Here is an 11892-nt window from a genome sequence, read left to right as displayed (position 1 = left end):
AATTTTTATGGAAACAAGCAAACTACCTGATTGAGTATGGAGCTAGACTTTTTATTTATAATGGAGCTAGACTTTTTTTGTATGTTTATTGGCACAACTCACTAAAGAAGACGACCAAGAACATGACTTAATTTTTATTCTTTATATGACTAAAGTACAATTTACTTTTGTTTTTTTCAATTTACTTTTCCTTAAGACTAAGTCTCTTGATTTTCTGTGTGGCAATTTACTTGGATATTTATCTGACTAATTATGGTTTACAAACCATCCAACTTTTTTTGACAAATTGTTATGTCATGTTAGTAAGTACTAAGTTGTATATTTCCAATTATTATGTTTGCTGGTAGGTGTTAATGAACAATACCTAATTAATGTGTTCTTTTAGGATGACGTACGTTTCATACTTGTTATTGTTACTTGAGTTACATTTGGTAGATACTATTTTTTTATTATTAATAATCTTTTAATAGAAAATAACTGTTTTTCATTATCTCTAAATACTATATTTTTATTTAAACAGGGGCCTATAATAAATGAAGTGCGAAATTTTAGTTTGTGGAAGCAAAATTTTATGTAAATTTATAGTATAAAAAATATAAGGCTCTTTATCTTTAATTAAAAACTACATTCACATTTTTTTCATTTAAAATTATATTTTATAGAAAATTTTAAATACATTAGTCCTTATTTTTATAAATATATGTTTTATTAAAATTATAAATTTATTTTGAAAAATAAAAGTTCAAAGTAAATATATACTTTGTATACAGCAATGCGTGCAGACGGGACTGCACCTCTTGTCGTTCCTTGTGCAAGTCCTAGCATGCTTGCCATGGTAACTGGGTTCCCGGCTGCGGTTGATGCTGTATGAGTTCCATGTCCCTTTGAATCTCTTGGAGATTCAAAATCTACTTTGCTCAAGGGTTCATTAGAATTAGCTAAATAATACTTGGCTCCAATGATTTTTCTACAAAAACATGTTAACTTATATTAATATTTTTATTTGTTTGATTGTGTTTCATCTCTATATAATAAGGCATTATACTATAAATCATATTGAAATACTAATTTGTGATATTGCTTGTGGGTGAAGATGAAGATGTTTAAAGTTTAATTTCCTGATGATATAAAGGAAGCTTTTTTTATCAGCAATAAGATAAGGAAGTCAGATACCTATTCCAAGAAAAATTTGAAGCAATACAACTGCCACTCCATTTGGTCGGTGGAGGACCGAAACCTTCATTATTGAAACTAGAAGATTCCGGCCAAATTCCAGTATCAATAACCCCACAATAATATCACTTTCATAATGTTCTCTTTCAGCATATTGTGTTAGACCAATAAAGTCCCATGACTTGGTGGTAAGGATGTGTCTCTTTTGATTAAGAAAAACAGACACCACTCCTTCGAATCCTACATTACAAATTTATAATGGTTAATAAACAAAATGGTGTCAACTAATATTTTAATAGAAAGAAAGAAAAAAATCACATACTAGCCATTTTGTTGGCTTCTTCTTTCGTAAGGTTGGCTACAAAACCGCTGAAACTCTTCTTGTAATATTGAAGTATAGTTTTTGGTTTTTGACTGCTGAAATTGAATACAAAAAACTTAGGTCAATAGTTTGATAAAATACAATATTATTTTAACAATGATTAAAATACAATATTATTAAATTATTTTTTTAATCTATTAAACTGAAAATTGATGCTTATAACTCTTTCTAAATACAATATTATTAAATTATTTGTTTAATCTTTTAAATTGTAAGCTCATGCTTCTTCCTCTTTCTCTTGGCGCTCTCTCTTCTAATCTTATTATCCACTTATTACCAGTAAGAGTAAAAACATTATTGAGTGCATTCTTCTCTTATTAATTAGCTGCTCAGGTGTAGTTTAAAAGTTAATATTCTTATTTAACATAAACTTGTAAATCAATGGTAGAAAAACACATAAATTTTTTTAAAACAAACCCAAAAGAAAAAAAAATAGCTTCCAAACATTCATATACATCAAAACTAAAAGAAAATTTGATGAACAGTTTATTCATATCTATCAAAGTTAAAAGAAAACTTGATAAACAATTTCACTTTTTAGTTTTTCTCTAAGCATAAAAAATGGTGAACTTCCATAAACGGTTCTGTAAACGTTGAACACTCTTTATGCTCTTTTAATATATTGCTTTTGTCTAAAAAAAGACTAAAAGAGTAAGGTTATTTGTAGATATAATACATGGCAAATCATAGAAGATGACTTTAGTTTTTAAATATGTTACACTTGAATCTAAAAATTCTGATACAAAAATATAATTTTTTCATCTAAGAATTTAATATAAATATATACCTTTTTGTAACTTGTTGAAGCAGATTGTTGTACTGAAGCAATAAAGATGTTTCATTGTTTCTAGTATTGCCGGTATATATAATATAAGTCTGCATTATTGATAGGATATATTTGTTAAAAACAGAAAGATAGAAGCCATATAAATTATATATAAATGATAAGTTAGGTATATTTACCTTTTCTACGGAAAAAGATGAACGATATTTCACTAGAAATGAAATAAGACAAACAATAAGAATGAAAATGATAATAGAAGACATGTCATTCATGATAAAATTTAATGTAAGGAATTAGAAGGAGGGTTTAGTATATGGAGGGGGAGAGGGAATGAGAAGAACGGTTTAGTATATGGAAGGGGAAAGGGTGGAATGCAATATATATATATATATATATATATATATATATATATATATATATATATATATATATATATATATATATATATATATATATATATATATATATAGGGTGAAGTTGCTATCAGTACTTTGTTCTCCCTATTACTTTATTATGCCATGCATTATATATGTTCACTAACTTTATTGTGTTATGCATGACAGTATGGTTTTACTAAAAATAAAAACATAAATGAAAAGTAAGATTTGAATGGAGAGTCATATATAGAAACCAATATCAACCTTGACTAGGAATTATTCAAAACAATGGTTGCTAGTCGTAACATACAAGTTAGTTAAAAGGGTTTTAGACAACAACGTAATGTACACCTAAATCAGTTTTAGTAGTAGTTATTTCTCCATTTATATTGAAAAATTGCTATTGTTTTTCTTTCTGTTGGCTTTTAAATAGTATGTAGTGGGTCTCGATGCAGAGTACCATGGTCGTGGTTACTGCATTATATTCAAATTTACCGTTTACTATTTGCTTGTATCACTTTTTAATTTTATCATCCTAATTAATTTAATAAAAATCAATTATAATTATAGAAGCAGAAATTCAACTATATTCTAACGAAACCAAACCTATAAAAATTAATTATTCATCTTTATATATGAAAGTAAAAGAAAACTCCAAAAAGTAAAAACCATTCTAATCTTAATATATATATATATATATATATATATATATATATATATATATATATATATATATATATATATATATATATATATATATATATATATATATATAGTTTTGAAATAAGAAGTAAATAAATATTGATGATAAGGAGTCAATGAATTGCTGGTGTTAATTCTAATACGGTGGCGTGGGGTAGATCTTTAAGGTTATCAATCCAACACTCATGTCAATCAGAAGTCAGAAGAATGTGTAAGACCCCAATTTTGACTCTAAGATCCCTCATGTAATCTCATCATAAGCACTAGCATTGGGATCGTACCTTGCCATCCTCCTTACCCCTCTTTCATTGGGTTTGTTTTAAGAGAGGTCACCAAGCACTTTGTGATTATATCATACTTGTATTTTATAATTTCACTAACCAAAACACCAAAAATATGTCTTGGCATTTGCCTAACTCTTTTGTAGGAAGGGCATGATCTCATTGATTCATCAAGTTCACATCTAGGGTTTGAGACCCTCATGAACAAAGAGCACAACCAATAATTGATTCAAGAATGGTTATGAGCATCATATATGAGTCCCAATGTTCTCAACATGTTATATTGATCAAGTTTTCTTCCAGGTTCTCCCCCTCTTTTGTTCTACTGAAACTCTAGTATTTATAACCTGGTTTTGTGGCTTGGTGGGCTCAGATGAGGGAAACTCAAGCCCATGACTTTCTGTTATATTCTGAAAACGCGTGTGCTTCGCCTAGCGAAGGATCTGCTCGCTTAGCGAGCATGACAGCTCAGGTTCGCTAGGTGAACCATTCTGCTCGCCTAGCGAGCATGACAGCTAAGGAACAAATTTTTGCTCCTTCAAGATCAGCATTCTGAATGATGAATAGGCCCCATTTGAACCTGTTGGAAGTAACTCAAGTCTTTCCCTTGTGTTGACTGATCACCCAGATAGAACCCACAAAGTGTCTTGGATGATATTCAAGCTTCTTGGATCTGATTCTGATTGATATGATGAAATACAATATGAAATGTTAAATGACCTAAAAATGAATGCATGAATGAGGAGGGCAAATTTTGGGGTGTTACACTTGATGATCATGAATTTACCGCTAGAGTCGTTCGAAGAGAAGATTGAGTTAGTCAACTTGGGTTCCGAGGATGATGTGAAGAAAGTCAAGATTTGATCTTGTCTGTGTCCAGATGTTAAGAAGGGGTTGATTAATCTTCTTCGAGAGTATTCAGATGTGTTTGCATGGTCCTATCAAGACATGCCTGGTTTAGATTCTGAGATTGTGGAGCATAGATTGCCATTGAAGCCAGAATGCCCGCCAGTCAAGCTGAAGTTGAGAAGAACGCATCCTGATATAGCTGCGAAGATCAAAGAGGAAGTGCAGAAGCAGATCGACGCCGGTTTCCTTGTGACCGTTGAGTATCCGTAATGGGTGCCTGTGCCGAAGAAGAATGGAAAATTCTGCATGTGTGTTGACTATAAAGATTTGAATAAAGCCAGACCGAAAGATGATTTCCCTCTGCCACACATTGATATGTTGGTAGACAATATTGCTAAATTCAAAGTATTTTGTTTATGGATGGATTTTCCGGATATAATCAGATCAAAATGGCACACGAAGATATGGAGAAGACCATATTCATTAAGCCTTGAGGAACATTCTGTTATTGAATGATACCTTTCGGTTTAAAGAATGCTTGTGAAACTTACCAAAGAGCAATGACTACTCTTTTTCATGATATGATGCATAAAGAGATTAAAGTTTATGTTGATGACATGATTGCTGAATTGATTGATGAAGAGAAACATGTTGAGCATTTGTTGAAGCTATTCCAGTGTTTGAGGAAGTATAGCCTCCACGTGAATCCCAATAAGTGTACTTTTGGTGTTTGTTCTGGTAAGTTGTTGGACTTTATTGTCAGCGAGAAGGGTATTGAAGTTGATCCTACCATGGTCAAAGCAATACAAGTGATTCCTGCGCCCAAAACTGAGAAGCAAGTCAGAGGTTTTCTCGGCCGCTTGAATTATATCTCAAGATTCATTTGACACATGACTGCCACATGTGCACCTATATTCAAGCTTCTTTGGAAAGATCAATCTTGTGACTAGACCTAAGATTGCCAAAAAGCTTTTGAAAGTATCAAGGAATATCTGCTTGAGCCTTCGATTTTGTCTCCACCTGTTGAAGGAAGACCGTTGATCACGTATTTGACTATGCTTGAAGAAATTCAGGGTTGTGTTCTTGGTCAGCAAGATGAGACTGGAAAGAGAGAATTTGTGATTTACTACCTCAGTAAGAAGTTCATCGACTGTGAAATTCGGTATTCTATGCTTGAAAAAACTTGTTGCGCATTGGCTTGGGCTGCTAAGCGTCTGCGTCAGTATATGTTGAATCATACCACTTGGTTGATATCCAAAATGGATCCAATCAAGTATATATTCGAGAAGACTGCTTTAACTGGGAGAATTGCCCGTTGGCAAATGTTGTTATCAGAGTGTGACATTGAATACCGATCTCAGAAAGCGATCAAAGGTAGTATCTTGGCTGACCATTTAGCTCACCAACCGATTGAAGTTTACCAGTCAGTGCAGTATGACTTTCCTGATGAAGAGATGTTGTACTTAAAAATGAAAGATTGTGATGAACCATTGCTCGAAGAAGGGCCAGAACCTTGTTCCCGTTGGGGCATGGTATTTGATGGAGCTGTTAATCAATATGGTAATGGCATTGGGGCAGTGATTATTACTCCTCAAGACACACATCTACCATTTACAGCTAGATTGACTTTCAAGTGTACAAACAACATGACAGACTATGAAGCCTGCATTATGGGGCTCGAAGAGGCCATTGATCTCAGAATCAAATATTTAGACATCTATGGAGATTCAACTTTGGTTGTGAATCAGATCAAAGGTGAATCAGAGACGAATCAACCCGGTTTGATACCATATAGAGATTTGCGATGAGGATTTCAACTTTCTTTACAAAGGTTGAGTTTCACCATATCCCTCGAGATGAGAACCGGATGGCAGATGCTCTTGCAACATTAGCGTCAATGATCGTAGTGAAGTATTGGAATGAAGTTCCCAATTTGACGGTGATGCATCTTGATAGGCCAGCTCATGTGTTTGTTGTTGAAGAGGTCAAAGACGAGAATCTGTGGTATTATGATATCATGTGTTTCCTCTGAAGTCAGATTTACCCATCTGGGGCATCTTTGAAAGATAAGAAGACTTTGAGAAGATTAGCCGGCAATTTCTACCTGAATGGTGATATACTGTACAAGAGAAACTTTGACATGGTTTTGCTCAGATGCGTGGATAGACACGAAGCAGGCCTGTTGATGACTTAAGTCCATGAAGGTTCTTTTAGTACTCATTCCAATGGACATGCAATGGAAAAGAAGATGTTGAGAGCAGGTTACTATTGACTGACAATGGAATCTGACTGTTGCAAGTTTGTGACGAAATGCCACAAGTGTCAAATTTATGCGGATAAGATTCATGTTCCTCCGACACTGTTGAATGTCATTTCATCCCCATGGCCTTTCTCCATGTGGGGAATTGATATGATTGGGATGATTTAGCCTAAAGCTTCGAATGGACATCGTTTCATTTTGGTGGCAATTGATTACTTCATAAAATGGGTTTAAGCGGCATCGTATGCAAATGTAACCAAGAAAGTCGTTGTAAGGTTTATCAAGAATCAGATCATATGCCGTTATGGTGTACCAAGTAAGATCATTACTGATAATGGATCAAACTTGATAACAATATGGTGGAAGCTCTTTATAAAGACTTCAAGATCGCACATCATAATTCTTCTCCCTACAGACCCAAGATGAACGGGGTTGTTGAAGCTGCAAATAAGAACATCAAGAAGATTATTCAGAAGATGGTTGTGACATATAAGGATTGGCATGAGATGCTCCCATTTGCTTTGCACGGGTATCGTACATCCACCCGCACTTCAACAGGGGCAACCCCTTTCTCTCTTGTTTATGGTATGGAAGCAGTGCTCCCCGTAGAGGTTGAGATTCCATCATTGCGTGTGCTCATGGAAGCCAAGTTGATTGAGGCTGAATGGTGTCAGACCAGGTATGATCAACTTAATTTAATATAAGAGAATAGGTCAACTGCCATGTGTCATGGTCAGTTATATCAGGAAAGGATGAAGAAAGCTTTTGATAAGAAGGTCAGACCTCGGGTATTCAGGGAAGGTGACCTTGTGCTCCAGAAGATATTATCTTTCAAACCAGATTCTAAGGGCAAATGGACTCCTAATTATGAAGGCCTATATGTTATCAAGAGAGCCTTCTCAGATGGTGCTTTGATTCTTACAACTATGGATGGTGAAGAGTTCACTCGTCCTGTGAACGCAAATGCAATCAAGAAATACATCACCTAAAATAAAAAAAGAACAGCTCGCTAAGTTGAAAACCCGAAAGGGATGCTTAGGAAAAAATGAGCGTCTCGGTGGATTGAAAACCCGAAAGGGAGATCCAGGAAAAAATTAGAGACATAAAACAGAAAGAATTTTCCCGATAAGTTGAGTACCCCACCTTGGGGCAACTTATGCAAAATTAGGGATTATCACAATTAACTGCATTCTACTGATCTTCCGGTATTGGATAAACTTTGTTGAGCACAAGGGTTGACATCAATTCATCATCCCCAGTAGCGGCCAAAAGCACAACGGATATCAAAAGTTGGTAGAAGGATTAGTGGTCAATTGTATTCAATGTAACCCTTTTCCATGTAAATTACCATTTTCAACTTTGTAAAAATCTATGGAGTCTTGTCATTTACAGACTACCATTCTATTAAATAAAGTTGAGCTTTTATCCAATTGTTTCCACTCTTATTTACTTCAGCCAAATAGTTTTAAATTTTATTATGATCATTTTTTTTAAATTAAAATTTTTAATCAAAATCGTTTTCTTAAACATATGAAAGCAAGAACTTTAAAGCAATTAAAAATAAATATCAACAGCATTTCAAAAAACAGCAAGTCCTAAGTGTGGAGGATTAATGATTCCCCCGAGCGGTTAACCCTTTAGATATCCCCAACCGAGTTGGTTGATTCAGTTCCCCTGCAGAATGTTTGATCCCCAGTGGAGTTTTTGTTTATTCCCCAACGAAGTTTGTGTAATCCTCAGCAGGGTTGATGTTTGTTATCCGATTCATTTTTGTCTCCAGCAAAGTAAGATTGGTTTCCTCAGTAGATTGCGTTGGTTTCTCCACCAGTCGCCACCGGATCAATCCCCATTCAGAGTTTCCTCCTAGTTTCTGAGAAACTATTTACGTTTATTCTCTGCATGGTTGTCTCCCATTTGATATGGTGTTGACCTAAAATTCCCTGCAAATTCGATTAACGTTTTCCTTTCCTCAGTAGATCTCCTCCTTCACCAGCTAGGGTTGAGCTTTTGGGATCTCTCTGTTCTCCAGCAGTTGTCTCCCTCTTTTGTGGATTGACCGAGGATTATACTGATGATTCATTTTTGCGACACCTTTGTATCCTTTGCGATCATTTTGTCAGCATCATCATCATATATACATATACATATACATATACACTCATATAATTTCATAATTGCATATTTGTATCATCATATTTGTTGATTCATTGTTTGAGATTCTTATTCTCCGTTATGGCGGTACTTTATCCCCATACAAATTTGGCGTTTGTCCTCCTTCAATTGTAGAGTGTCGGCCCCTTAAGCAGAAAGACTTGATTTGGGTCCCCTAAGAGTTTAGTACCCATTAACCGGTAATATTCTTCTTAGTTTGCAGTTTGTTACTTCTTGTCCAATACCCGGCAAAAGTACTCCTATTTTTTCTCCTCAACAGGGTCCCCAATCGATTTATTTTCCCCAAAAGAATATCCTTGATATGATCATCCTAACCGATGACGTATATTTTCTTCCCCTGTATGAGTTTATCCTTGATATGTTCATCCTAACTGATGACGGATATTCTCATCTTTGGTATTCTACCCAAGAAAAAGGTATTATAATCCCTATTTTTGTTCCCCAGAGAATTAATCCTTGATATGTTCATCCTAACCGATGACAGGTTTCCTTCTCTTTGTGGTCTTCTGCCCGGTAACCGGTAGTTGTAAATCCTATTTTTCCCTCTGCATAGTTTATCCTTGATATGTTCTCTTTAACCAGTGACAGATACTATCTCTTTTGGTATTCTATCCAGTAACTGATAGATGTAATTCTTATTTTGCTCATCAACAGTGTCTATCCTTGATATGCTCATCTTAACCGGTGAAGGATTTTCTCTTTGATGGTATTCTATCCAGCATTCGATAGATGTAATTCCTACTTTTTGTTCAGTTGGTTTATCCTTGATATGTTCATCTTAACCGATGACGGATATCCTCATTGACATCCCCAGGTAAGTCTATCCTCGATATGTTCATCCTAACCGATGACAGATTTTCTTTCCTTTGAGTTTATCCTTGATATCTTCATCCTAACCGATGATGGATATTCTCATCTTGGGTCTTCTACCCAGTAACTGGTAGTTGTAAATCCTATTTCTGCAGCTTTCCCCAGCAAGGCTATTCTTACCCAGTAATCGGTAATGAATACACCCTCCTGGCGATTCCCAGCGAGTCATCCTTGATATGTTCATCCCAACCAATGACGAATGTCCTCTCTGTCAGATCTTTATTATCTCTTTACCCAGTAGCAGGTAGTGGATAATAGATTTCTGCTCCTCCTGTGGAAGTTTATTTCTTCAGTTGAGTTGAGTGTGTATTTCCTTATCGAAATCGCTTTTCCTACGTTATTCGAGTATGTCAGTTTTATCCTGATCTACTCGTATCCCTGCAAATGTTTTGTTTCCCCGACTGAGTCTTTCCATTTTATGGAATTCCTCTAGTTCCCCAGCAAGTTTTAAGTCGTAGCCTGGCCTACACGTAACCCTTTTTATCCCCTCAGAGTATCTGTCTCCCCAGTGAGCTTTCCTTACGAAATGCGTTATGCTTCTGTGAATATTCGGTCTCTCTGATTTCTTTTCCTTTGTGCCAACATTTCCCCACAGAGAATTTGCTTTTACATTCATATCATATGCATCATGAGGTCTCTTAGGGACCAAAATTTGTTTCTATATGTTGTTATTTAAGCCCATTCTACTGAGTCGATACGAAGATTTTAGCCTTCACCTTCTCAGTTAGAATGTCCTTAAATAGGGGCAGTTGTAAGACCCCAATTTTGACCCTAAGACCCCTCATGCAATTTCATCATATGCATTGGCATTGAGATCATACCTTGGCATCCTCCTTACCCCTCTTTCATTGGGTTTGTTTTGGGGAGATCACCAAGCACCATGTGATTGTATCATACTTGTATATTATCATTTTACTAACCAAAATACCAAAAATATGTCTTTGCATTTTCCTAACTCTTTTGTAGGTAGGGCATGATCATCATTGATCTATCAAGTTCATATATAGGGTTTAAGACCCTCATGGCTAAAAGCACAACCAAGTATTGATCCACAATGTCTCAAAGCATCGTATATGAGTCCCAATAATCTCTCCATGTTATATTGATCAAGTATTCTTCAAGAGTTTGGAGGTGATTTGCCTTGGAAACCCTAGTTTGACTAGGTATCTTAAATAACTTCTTCAACAAGCTATCTCACCAATTGATCAAATTTCTCAAGGGACACTTCAAAATTAATCATATTATGTATATATGATCTACCATGAGCCTAAAAAGTCAAGAGAAATGAAGGTTAGCAAGTTGGTTGATGGTGGTTGGTCAGATGAATTCATCTGATCAAAACTGGGTCTCCCTAGACCCTATCTCCTATAGTTTTCACCATATGAAAATGATTCCAAGATAAGAGTTACTCTAAATGACATTCCAAACAACTTTCATGTTGATACCTAGAGCTAGTTTTGCTTGTAAAGTCATTTTCTATGTTGAAACATTATACGTCATTTTGTCTAAACCCTAATTTGAAAGTCAGCTTCCCAAGGCCATAACTTGCTCAATTATTTTGAGATAAAATATTTCCAAGTTGAAAAAACAAATTAAAGATGTCTACTTCAACTTTGATTTTTGGAGTGAAGGCTAATTTAAATTTTATGAGCATGTGATATGAGGCTACATTATATGTCATTTTTGACCTACACCATTGAACAAGTGATTTTCCTCAACTTCAAAAATGCATAACTTTATCATTATAAATCCAAATGACATGAAATTGGTGACTATTTTGAAAGTGTTTGAAAGAGATACAACTTTTTTGAGGACACATTTCTCATTTGAAGCTCACATAAAAAGTTAAGCAAGGTGGAATATTGAGATATATGGCTTAACACTTAGAAAAAATTTCAACATGTTGAAATTTCCACCTCAAAATTCACCATGATCCAAGTTCCAAATGAAAAAGTGTCCAACATCAAAGTTGTTCCTCTTGATCTAATCTTTCCAAAGAGTCCTATTTCATGCATTTTGGATGAGGTTTGTTAGGGTTGCGC

The 11892-nt window shown here is 34.9% G+C and overlaps 1 pseudogene; it reads right to left on the bottom strand.

The window, feature by feature from the left end:
- The window catches only part of LOC127122007 (cucumisin-like), a 32118-nt pseudogene that overhangs the window by 5750 nt on the left and 14476 nt on the right, over positions 1 to 11892 (bottom strand).

This window comes from Lathyrus oleraceus, chromosome 2, assembly GCF_024323335.1.
Source record: "Lathyrus oleraceus cultivar Zhongwan6 chromosome 2, CAAS_Psat_ZW6_1.0, whole genome shotgun sequence".
Lineage (NCBI taxonomy): Eukaryota > Viridiplantae > Streptophyta > Magnoliopsida > Fabales > Fabaceae > Lathyrus > Lathyrus oleraceus.
Note: the sequence above shows the minus strand (reverse complement) of the source record. Positions and strands in the feature narration are given on the sequence as shown.